At 38.5% G+C, this 13,045-nt stretch overlaps 1 long non-coding RNA gene across 1 annotated transcript; it reads right to left on the reverse strand.

Moving 5' to 3' along the window:
* Window positions 1-1,409: 1,409 nt before the first annotated feature.
* LOC125780019 (uncharacterized) lies at window positions 1,410-5,705 on the reverse strand. The gene is made up of 3 exons (XR_007423514.1): window positions 5,496-5,705; window positions 2,312-4,610; window positions 1,410-2,254 (listed from the first exon to the last, which is right to left on the reverse strand). It is a non-coding gene; the product is annotated as an uncharacterized LOC125780019 (long non-coding RNA).
* Between the last annotated feature and the right edge of the window lie 7,340 nt (window positions 5,706-13,045).

Here is a 13,045-nt window from a genome sequence, read left to right on the forward strand (position 1 = left end):
ACATACAAAGGCAGCAAAGGCACGATTAAAACCAAATTCAATGACGAAAAAACGAAGCTTTTTATTTATAATCCAAAATTAAATGCATACCCTCAGGCGCTCTGATCACTGACCGGATGGATGTTAGTAATATAGCTCTAAATTCAACAAGTAAGAAGGCGGTAAGTTCGAGTGTAAGCTAACATTTTATACGCTCGCAATTCGGAAGCATTAAAGCCGGGCAAATATTTTCAAAACTTTATCAAGGAATGTTGCAATTGAATTCGAAATTTATTATTCGTAGAAGCAAAATGATAGAAACTCACAACCAAAGAATCTAAAATCATTATAACGGGTGGGCCATCTAACCTTTTAAATTTGAATAATCTATATTTCGACATTTGAAACGTCAAATAACATTCGGAAAGTGATAGATATTCAGTAAAAAGTCTAAAATTCGGGTCGCTATTCACTATTCTACAGTTCGCAGATTGGGCAGAAGATCGTTTGACCGAGGATGGTCAATTTTACCGAAAAATCATCTTTTCGGACGAGGATCATTTGGGGCACAGAAAACCCGCATTCGTCGAGAGGCCAATGAACCCAGCACGAATCACTGAATGGTGCGGATTTTGGTCTGGTGGAATCGTCGGCCCATTTTTCTTCGAAAGTGAGGAAGGAACCGTAACCATCAATGGTGAGCGATATCGCGCAACGTTAACCGAATTTTTCTTCAAGCAAATTGAAGAGGAAAACTTGGACAACATTTGCTTCCAGCAGGACGGCGCTATGTGTCATACAGCAAACGCTACACTAAATCTTTTACGCCCTATCTTCGAAATTTAAAATTTTATATGGCCCCCCTATACATATCAGGGAAATTAGCATCAGTCAATTACATTGACATTTGAAGCCAGCTGAAAAGTCCTAAATCTTTATATGGGGTTTGTTGAGGCTATTGGAGAGATTGCATTATCTTATGGCATTACTCAAATATACTCGAGAACATATTTCGATGATTTATTATAAAGATATTTCGCAGACTGGCCGACATGTTCAATTTTGGGTATGAAATGTTCGTTCTTGCTCTACTCGCCTCGATAAAGTTGAATTTTTTTCAAAAAGAGTACCGCAAATAAGTGTCTTTGCACTTCGATCGTGCGAATTCCGATTTCACATTCATGAAGAGCATTACAACTGCCGATGAGGCATGAGTTTATGAGCTTGACATGTAAACAAGTCAATAATCATCGGAATTAAACCCCTTTTCAATCGATCACAGAAATAAAAGCCAATTCGATGAAAGAGCTGAAGGCCATCCCAAAAAATGCTTATGAAAAGTGTTTCGTGGACTGGAAAAATCGTTGGCATAAGTGGATTACTTTGAAGGCAACAAAATAAAGATTGAAGAATAATTAAATATTTTGCGTTTTATTTACAATTTCCGGGTTTTATGTCACAAAGTATCGGATAACCATTCTTAATACTGACTTTTCAGCTATAAATTTTATTGTTGAAGCAACATTGTCCAAATAAGCAGATCCCATCCTAACGGAAACGGCTTGGTATAAATGTCAAGGTTTTGCAGAGTTGAAGTCGGAAAAAGACTTTGACAGTGGACAAGTGACGGCAGCAAATGTCAGTTAAAGTCGCAAGTGAGAAAGCTGCAAGGTATGGAAAAACGAAAGAAACAAAGAAATTGCAACGAATGCCAACTAGTAAAATTATAACACTATATTATACAATACACACACACTTACTAGAAACTCACATGCAATATCAAAAACACACATTCGTACATTGTTGAACCTTAACACTTGGGATGGGTCAACACAAGTGGCAGCTGTTTTGGGGGCGAGAAGAACATTTCGCTGTTAAGCTCGTCTTGCTGGCTGCAAGTTTTTGGGGTTCACAACACACAGCGCCCGACAGCCTGGCACGCCATTTATCATTTAAGGTTTAAGGGTTGCTGATGGCACTCATAAATTATTATGAGCTTTCGCACCATGAGCACGGACTTTACCATGGGTTGTGGGCAAATCTCATACATGGACACAAACATATTTACATATCTATAAATCAGTGTGTTTGCTTTGATAAATGGGTACGAAATTTTGACGTCTATAGGTATACATATATAGAAGATATGATTGGATATTCTCTAGTTTGAGCCACATATTTACAAACTTGTTGCTACACATATGCAAATATGTATATGTTTTCAACAATTGATTTGCTAGATGTTCCGTAAGAAAAAAATGCCTCACCGGTATAGCTGAAAAATAGGTATGTATATAGATCAGACAATCTGAAAAGCTTGTTTGTTAGTTACCACTGAGATCCAACCAAAATAGGCATCAGACTTGACAATTCTCTCTCTGAAAGCTCGACTAGGAGAGTATGACAGATGTAGGATAATTCGAAGCTGAATTCATTTAAAATTGGTATAATTTTTTGCGATTAGCTGCGTGGCCCCCGCTTTCTGTATCAACTTAACTTTCAGGCCTCCAAAATAATTTTTTAGATCTTTTGGATACTCTTGTCCGGCAAACATATAGAATTAAGATTTCATTTCGAAAAGCCCATTGCCTCTGTTGTCTTAAAATGCTTTCCTTTTATCGGCCTTTTCGGGCAAGGAAACATAAAACAGTCCGGAAGGCCACATCTGAGTAGTAGAGCGGTTGCGGAAGCGTTGGGATACCGGCCTTGGTTAGGTTGCGGTTCACAATATACATATGTTCACAAAAAAGGCGGTGTGAGCCGGGACGTTGTCGTGGTGCAACTTCCAATCGGCTGCGATGTCTTGTCGGACCCGATTGATCCTCCGTTTGATTGTCTTGAGGGCTTCCACGTAAAACTTGACGTTGACGGTTTGTCCAGGAGGAACATATTCGTGGTGGATGATGCTTTTGATGTCAAAAAAGACAATGAGCATTATTTTCTCTTTGGATTTACTCCTCCAAAAAGGCCTTGTGTAACCGAAACACACCACTTCTTGCTAAAGCAACATCTGGGTAAGCCTGCTTGGTCATATCAAACGTCTCTGTCGCAGATTTTCCGAATTTCACACAGAATTTAATCGCCTATCTCTTCTTTTCGGCTTGCACCACTAGCACGTCGCGCGAAAATGTTTTTCCTGACTCTCCAGATGCTCGAAGACAACTGATCAGCCGTTTGTTCGTTAGCTAGAAACGCCCTCTACCAAATCCAGTTAGTGCGGGCACGCTCCAAAGTACAGTCGTGGCGGAAGATAATCAGTCCTATTACTTTCCAGACAAACCTTGTACAATTATAATAGAAGCATAACTGAAGGAATACTGCCACTAACCGGCCAAACTGCGAGCTTCAGCAGATAACCTCAACCGAAATCAAGTGTTTGTAAGAAATCTGGCAAAACCATTGAAAAATTAGAAAGAAGAAAGCTCACAAAGTCGAAGACGAGCACCAAAAAATAAAACGTTACGACCATGAACTGCAAATAAACAACGAGCCTGACTAAATTGCTGCAATGGATTTGCTTGATATTGCTTTATTTTATGCGCTAGAGGAAGTTATTGTCTAACTGTCTGCTCCTTTGCTCATTCCATATTATTCGCAACGTACATAACTCGTGCTTTATTATTTATTGCTCGACCACATCACACGCTTCAGATTTTATTTATGTTGTGTCTTAAACGATTTTAACGCCACCATCAAACAGCCAGCAATCTAAGGCGACTGCGACCCAACGAAGGCCAGTCAAATCGTCTCAAAAGCAATAAATACAAAGACCAAAAAAAAACTTACGTCGCAAGAGAAAACGTAAATATATTATGCGCTACTGTGAATTATGAGCATTTAGGCAATATTCCATTTTCTATACCACCAAACTCTCTACGCCGACGTACTGGCACTATGCTGAACGAAGGGACATAGCAATGGGACAGTTAAGCATAGTCGTTCGTTACTAGCTGTGAGTAGAAAGTTGGTGTGGGTGTTTGTACACTTCTGTCTCGATAAGAATTATGACTGCCATAGTTTTCTATCTAAAATACTCCTGCTGTTTTCTGTCCTTACTGCTGCTGTCTTGCCTTGTCACCCGGCTTCATGAAGCGTTAAAGTCGTGCTGCTGTGGAATGGTCGACACCGGAGCCAATACACTGTTCTGCCTTTGTCAGCATATTTATTCCCCCATGTATCATTCATGGGGCTAATTAGGTAAACAAAGCTAATAAATTACAAGATGTTAAGTGGTTTTAATTTCTACTTATAACTCCCGCCCTACCCCACATTGTATGGATTTTTGTGTTTTGTGTAGCTGACGAATTTTTGGGGTGTTTTGGCTATTTTATATATTTTGCTGGTCAGTCTTGGTTATGGATGGGTTAATTGCTTCACAATTGAAATTATATACTTTCTTGGGTAAAAATTAGTCGGAAGAATCAATTAAACTTTGTATGGCTGATATCCTTGTAAGGTTGCCGTTTGAAATTAGATAACTTTTCTTTACCATTCCCTTTGCGAAATTGCTGCCTTGTGAACTAAATGTTGTTAGAGATCTGGTAGCTTGTATATAAGCTTTGGACTCTTAAGCAATCAATTATGATGACTTATATAATGACCAAGAGATCGATGAAGAGCTGTGTTCTTATCTGAAACGACAAATAAATATTCGTTGAAGTGCATTACGTATGCTTTTCTATTTGGCACAAAAATGTTATTTAAGTATTGACATATATTTGCCTACTGGAACCGATTGTTCATTACGAGATAGTTCCTACGAGTAGCACTTCAGGAAAGCAGTATATTTCATACACACGCTCACCTTGTCTTTTTGCTCGGTTAGCTAAATAAAAATACCCAACTTTGTACTTTAGCGACATCTAACCCTGACAGCGAACGTTGCCGCCTTCCAAGTCTAAATCCGTTCTCGTTCAATGGTGGATAAATGCTTTTCCAACCTAATACTATACTGTTCCTATTGCTATAACGTCAGTCCCCCTGCGGGGAGGGGGGACCCCCTTGGTGCAGGGGGGAACCGAATATACCCGCGGTAAGGCATGCCTGTCGTAAGAGGCGACTAAGATCCTGGCCGCCAGTCCAGAGTTGTGTGGAAACTCAACTGGTAGTAACTTCGGTTACAAGGTCTTACCAGAGACTTTAACCTGGTACCACGGGGAGCAGTAAGCCCTTGGAGGTAGAACTCCAATCTGCTCATTGGGTTTGGCCCTTTGTGGAGATTCGTGGTGGCTGTGATTAAAACCCAAATCGCGGGAAGAACTGACTTTGTCAGTTCAAATGTGGAGTTGCATTGCAACCTGGCGCACATAGTACGGAAGAGGTTTTAGATTGGCCTCGAACCCCACCAAGATGGTTAGTGTGTTAGTGGTACTGAAAATCGTTACCCAGTTTTCAGGACGCTGATCGAAGCATAGTATTGATCCGTTTTGCTTCTGAGCATCGTGGATTTAGGCCTTCGCAGGTAGGATCCCACGTAAAACACTCTCGACTATTGCTATAACGTCAGATCTACCTACCACCGTTTCCTGAAGTCGATCATCTTGTTACACGAAATGAAACATTTAAAAACTTCTTGTCAAATTTGATTTGAAACTATACTATTTTTTTAACTCATACTTTTGGATTACAACCAATTGAACTAGGAACGACACTGCTTTTACCAACGCAACTTTTTCGCTACCCAGTTTTGAAGCTTTGCTAGCAGGTTTATGTACGAAACATGGTATTACGTCCATCATTTGCTTATACAAGGTACTATATAATGCGATTCATTATTTTTATATAACCTTAAAGTGGCAGAAACTACCACTTAACTTATTTGATTAAACAGTTGTTCACTTTAATTATTTGTACTTCAGTTGTACAATGTGTGCTGTGTGCCGACGAGTACGTTATGAGATATTTATTTGTCTACATTTTAGTGGTTAAATCTTTGCGCAATTACTCAACTCTACTTTTTCGAGTAGCTCAACTGCGCAGTACTTAAGGGCACCCTTAGATCTAAAATTAATTCTTCTATTTGCACTCTCTTTGAAGTGGGTTAAATGCGTCAATAACAAACACTCAACTCTGCACACGCCTAACTCACACCTCAAGTTAGATCTATTAATTTTATTTTGCAAAAGGTCAGTCGTGTGTAAAAATTCTTCAACTTGAATTGCCACACAAAATTCCAGTCCCCCATACCACATATTTTTTACTGCTGCTTGTCATTTTGTCTGTCACATTACCACAAATGTATATTTGTGCACGTTTTTGACACTTTGTAAAATCAAACCGCAAGACCTTTTAAATGAAATTTTATGCCCAAACGGACTGCTTTACGAGTACACATGCAGCAATATATTGGCGCCAGTGACTATGGCGGCGGGTCAGTGAGTGGATTGGTCATTTTACGTTCGAAACTGACAACTTGTTGACAGCAAAATGGCAAGTCTTGAAGCTGGAGAGACAATAGGAAATAATGAATTTACGTAATATGTAATATGTGCTTATGCAGATATATCTATACGTATATTTATGTGAACATACAAGGTATATATCAGGTAAACCAAAAGTGTAAATAATTTGTAGCTACTTGTTGATTGAAAATATTTTCGTACCCAATTACAATATGATAAAGCTTAAGATGTGACAAAAGTACACACGATGATTTTACATTGTCTACAGATCATGAACTTTTTTTGCAAAAAGAGTTCAACGTTCATAGATGCATTGAAGAAGGATTCCTCAAAGAGAATAAGAAGACCCATAGATAGCTTAAAAAGAGCCTCCATCTCGAAGGAAGGGAACTGAAATACATTTATAATGGTTTATCTTGAACTTTTGAATTAACCAAGCTCTTTGTGCAAACTGATTTGATCTTATTATTATGACTTTAGACCTGGTAAATTAAACATAGCTCAGATTTTCACAATACGCCAAATCGTTGATAAGAGCCTTGACAAGTACTTGCTTCTACACCCTTCACCTCTTGGTCGACAGCACTGACAGGCTGAATTCTATTAACAATCTAGATTGAACATCAAGCGCAGAATAACTATGTATTGATAACAAGTGTTAGGCAGGTGATCAATAGGCAATTGGAAGGCAAATTCCTCTCTAAACGAACAAAGATTACTCTCTGTGAGTCCCTCATCATTCGCAAATAGTTATACGTCACGGAAACTTGGACGATGCCGAACAGAGATGAAAATGCATTTGGAGCATTCGAGAGAAATTTTATGCACAAGGTCTTTCAACACGTTTTCGTGAGCGATAAATATCGAATAAGATGGAAAGACGAACTGTATGAGCTCTACGGCGACGACGACAGATTTGAGATTCGTAAAATGACTTTTGAACGATAACGACTTCTGATGAGTCGACGTTACGAGTTTTCGAGAGAAAAGTTTTGCGGAAGATTTATGGTCCTTTGCGCATTGACAACGGAGAATTCGATGGAACGATTAGCTGTACGAGTAATACAACGAGATTGACATAGTTTAGCGAATCAAGAGGCAGCGACTGCACGGTCTAGATCATGTCGTCTGTATGGATGAAAACACTCGAGCTCTAAAAGTATTCGACGCAGAGGAAATGGAATACCTCCACTCCGTTGGAAAGATTAGGTGGAGAAGCACTTGGTATCACGAATTGGCGTCAAATTTCTGAAAGGATAAACGATTGTTTCGCTGTCGTTAACTCTTTCTAGTATGTTATATATTTACCTGTATCTGTGAAAGTACCCCTTCCTAATTGCATTGATGCAATATCGAATCTCCTCCTTTAAAGCACGAGAGTTTGTGGCCTGTTGCAATTGGCCCCCATAAAAAAAAATAATGGTATTAAATCATCTCATTTTCCAAACAAAAGAACTATGTTCAATTATGCATCCAGCCCAAAATCCACACCAAACTGCTGATCTGGATGCATTTCAAACTGCAGCCGCGTAGCCTTCATTATTTTTGAAATATTACTCAATAATGAATACACGTTTTCTATCATGTAACGCTCCATTTTCGCTAAATTTGAACTGCCAGCTGTTGACTGTTTTTTTCTTTGAATTGTCAACACTTTGCTACATAAATGGTGGACAAATGTAAATGTTGCGTTAATTTTGGAACATTCTTTATAAGGGCTGTTAGCTAGAGTTGAAAAGGAGGCTAGGCATATTTAGCAAACAGAAAAGTCTAAAATTTGTTTTTTGCTGAAAAATACCTGACGATTATCTTCCGAATATAAATACTCGTATTCCCATCGGCCGAACAACGATAGCCCAGAAAAATCCAGATAAGACTATATGTTTGTACTTTTAATCGAATGCGAAGCAAACGGCGTTCTTTTAAAAGATCGCGTGGAAACGGAGTAGGAAAAACCCGAAATTTTAATTTTCAAAATTCGTATTTAATTCATTTTAAAAATTCTGAGTCTGAGGCTAATAAATATTGATAGTTCTAGTATATTGCATTAATTAATATTTAAAATAAACCACCGTATACTTGCACAAAGAAACAGATACACCCACGTATCATATATATAATTATATGCCTACGCTCTGCATCCGCTCTTTATCCTTTTGCTTGACGTTATGTATCTTTTCGCTTTAATTGAATTTTATTGCCACACGTCAACAACAGCAGACACTATGGGGTGTCATCTCAGACCCTACGCTGTCAACCTTTCTGAATGAATAGCGCCATCATAGTCAGATTCTTTTAATTCGCTTGACTGCCTTCAAAGTTCTATGTGGGATCACATACTTATGCATACATGCACCATATGCTTTTGTTGGCTAGCTGGATATAATTTTGTGTGTTTCGTGCATTAGCTTCAACACTTTGTGTCCGCTTGGTTGGTTGCTCTTCGTTTTGAGTTTTCGTGGTTGCATTTTAATATTTATGAATATTATGTTGCAGCTATTTTGTTTTATGTCATTCTTGTGTGTTAATTGCTTGGATGAGCATCTAATTGGGGGTCCATGCTGCCACTTAGCTTTAAATGTAACAAAAACACACACAGAGACATAGAGGTAGTGAGAAGAGTCGGAACTCAACTTAAAATTTTGTTGAGTAATACCGACTTTAGCTAAATGCTACAAAGTTGAATATGTAGATCAGATCAGAGTATTCCAATCTCCCTATGTACATAAGTATGTCTTGTTATATGGTTATATCCTCAAATTACTAATTGAACCTATCGTGAATTTTTGTCTTTTGAATTTCGCGGCTATGTATAAAGTGCTACAGAGCTCGTATCTGACAATACTATATATCTTTGCAGGTCTCGTTAAAGGCAATCCGCTAGATTAATAGTGTTTTGGGGGATGGTGCTCTATCACTTCGAAGTGCGGATAAATGGTTTCGACGATTCACAGCGGGTGAAACGACACTATGGATAAGCCAGCCAACGTGTGACGACATATACCGATCAAATCATGGAAAACATCGAGTTAGACCGGCATGTGGCATCTCGTGACATCGCCCAGAAGACGGGACTTAGTCACCAAACCATTTTAAACCATCTGCAGAAGGCTGGATATACAAAAAAAGGTTGGTGTTTGGGTGCTGCATGACTTGACGCAAAAAAACGTTCTGGACCAAATCAACGTCTGCGGAACAAACTCGACCCATTTTTGAATCGGGTGGTGACTGGCGACGAAAAATGGATCACATATGACAATATCATGCGAAAACGGTCGTGGTCGAAGGCCGGTGAGTTGTCCCAAACAATGGTCAAGCCGGAATTGACGGCCAGGAAAGTTTTGCTGTGTGTTTGATGGGATTGGAAGGGAATCATCCACTATGAGCTGCTCCCATCTGGCCAGAGGCTTAATTCTACCATCTACTGCGAACTGGACCGCTTGAAGCAGGCAATCGATCAGAAGCGTCCAGAATTGGCCAACAGGAAAGGTGTTAAATCACATAATCACACTTAACGGATAATTATCACATGAAACAAGTGAAGTTTCGCAATAAATTAAACCGTTGACAAGCAACTACAGTTAAAGTTGCGATCACTTAGTCCAAGCAAAATCGTAAATTATAAAAAAATTACTTTTGTAACGACAATTTGTCTTCCGTAAACAATATTATTCTAACTTCGTCTTGAAAAGTTCCTATAAAACGACTACTTGCCTTCTGCAAAGTATAGTACGACTTTAAAAATTCCATTTCTTTTACGTAAATTTATGCTCTCACTTAAATTGTGTAATTATCTGTAAACTTTCATCTCTAAATTTCGTGTTTTCGTTAGCTCAACTACTCAACTTATGTAATTGCCTTAAAGTGTAGTTTGTAGGGTACCATATGGCTTTTAACTGCAAATGCTCACTTATAACCTACGAAATATGTTATGCCTAAAGCAATTGCCGAGTACACTCATATTATCACCACATATACTACCACCCACACATGTCAATGTATAAAGAGCCTTTGTATAATTTGGGGGCGTTTGTGGTATTTTTCAGTATTTGGTGGAGGCGAAACTTCAGTATTCTCCCGAAATATAATCACATACGCTTTCATTTTCGACTGAGTGGCAATTATATATACATATACCATACATACATATATACATATATCCACGGCATCTACACAGAAAGCATGTGTGTATGAGTTTATTTCCGTAATATAAAATGTATGGTTGACTGATTGCACTTCATACAATTAGTTAAAACGGAAGCTAATTTATGTTGTGGCAGTTTATGCTCAAATTAATGTAAAACTGCTAAAGTGCACATAAATCACAATATCATCCCGCTCTTACCACACTACTTATACATTTCTATTAATTGACTGCGCCCATAAAGTATAGCTGTGTGTGTATAAGAGTCTTAAATTTCTACTTCAATATATCAGAATTTGTGTACGATCAAGGTAATTAATACGAGTGCATGAAAAATGTCAGACACAGAAATGTCGGTAAATCTGATTTGCCATGAGCTAGGTTAAAGTCCAAGTTTTATTATTTAACATTCAGGCGCGTCTCACGTTGAAGAGGATGTAAACTTTGACCCGCAAATTGAGCTACTTATTAAAGATAAAAGTTCAGATAATTTTCCCACACTCACAGAAGTTGATATTAAATGAATTTTATAGCGTACAGTCAGTTACCATTTCTACTTCGTGACTGCATTCCCCAAAACACCCATACTTCTATAAAGTACTATTATAATAATCAGTAAAGAAGGGCTAAGTTCGGGTGTAACTGAACATTTTATACTCTCGCAAGGATCTTATATTATGAAATGTTACGAACACACCCTACTCGATGAAAAGGTGAAATTATTGCAATCATGTTCGGAGTCTTATTAAACTATATCATAGGTCGTAGTCTCTCTAACCACATTACTATATTTTGCTTCATATCCGGGATAATGATATTAAAATTAGCCCAGTAAACCCAAATTAGATACGCATATTTGATACAAACTCATTCAAAGAGACTAAATTTTATACATACAATACAGTATAAATCCAATCGAAAGTGTGAAATCCTTATATATAATATAATATAATATGTATGGGGGTTAGGGGCAGTATTGACCCGATTTAGTCCACTTTTGGCTTTACGATATATTATTAGCAGAAAAATATAAGGTTTGTATGGAAAGTAATAGGACTGAGTCGTTAAAAAAAAATTATTGAACCAATCGTTAAAATTCTTTAAAAACTCTCAAAATAGGCTTCTTCTGCGCCGATGCAACGCTAACAGTACAATTTCCAAGCATGGAAGAAATCCGTTCTCCGGAATTGCCTTGAGAGCCGAGGTATATGTTGCTTGTACCCCCTCTGTCATCTCAAAATGCTTGCCTTTCATCAGCCTTTTCGGACAAGGAAACATAAAAGAGTCTGGGGCCACATCTGGGTTGTATGGCGCCTGCGGGATCGTTGGGATGCCGGCGTTGGTTAAGTTGCTGTTCACAAGAAAAGCGGAGTAAGCCGGGGCTTTCAATAGGCTGCGATGTCTTGTTGGACCTGATTGATCCTTCGTTTGAGTCTCTTGAGGACTTCCACCTAAAACTTGGCGTTGACGGTTTTTGTCCAGGAGGAACAAATTCATGGTGAACGATGCCTTTGATGTCAAAAAAGACAAAGAGCATCGTTTTAACTTTGGATTTGCTTATTCTTTCCTTTTTCACGGCCCTCAAAAAAGGTCTGATGCCACCGAAACACACCACTTCTTGCTAAAGCAGCATCTGAGTAAGCCAGCTTGATCATATCAAACGTCTCTGTCGCAGATTTACGGAGTTTCACACAGAATTTAATTGCGTACTTCTGTTCTAGCGAACGCTGCATTTTCGTCTTGCACCACTCACAGAAACACGTCGCACGAAAATGTTGATCCTCCAGGTTCGGAGACAACTGACTAGCCCCGTTGGTTCATTAGCTAGGAACGCCTTCTACCGAAACCAATTGGTGCGCGCACGATCCAAAGTACAGTCGCAGTGGAAGAAAATCAGTCCTATTACTTTCCGATCAAACCCTGTATGCTCTATTCATTAAGAAACCTCGTATATTGACCGCTAACCAGTTACTCAAACTATCTGGATGCTGTTATGATGCGATCCCATGCTAACATGTCTATCTTTCTTGACATTTAATATTTACCTATAATATTGATTGAGATTATATAGCTCAGTTAAATAATGTGAGCATACAATATCATAGTTTCTACCCTGCTGATGACAGAAACCTGACTTTAAATCAAAAATAATAAACATATCCAATAAGAGAAACACTTCAGGCAGCAAAGATTTTTACTCCACCAAAATGTCTGATATTGTCAGCGGCTGGTTTAGGTGTGTTCGACACACCATTTAGATTAAGTTTATTTACATCGTTTCTTGCATGACTGCCCAAACGCTGTTGTTATTATTGTTCGCCAAATGAATGACTGGTGGGTTGATAGGTGTTGGCTGGTATGCTGGCGCTGTGACACTGATTGGCATTATCAATAATTCAAATCTAATCGCCGATTGAGTTTCACCCTCAATTGCTCGTGTCTATAATTATACTTTGAAAGATTTTGAAAGACCGTTATTTATTTATAAAAGAATTTCAATTATAAGTATTTATGTACACAT

The sequence above is a fragment of the Bactrocera dorsalis genome, chromosome 1 (assembly GCF_023373825.1).
Source record: "Bactrocera dorsalis isolate Fly_Bdor chromosome 1, ASM2337382v1, whole genome shotgun sequence".
Taxonomy (NCBI): domain Eukaryota; kingdom Metazoa; phylum Arthropoda; class Insecta; order Diptera; family Tephritidae; genus Bactrocera; species Bactrocera dorsalis.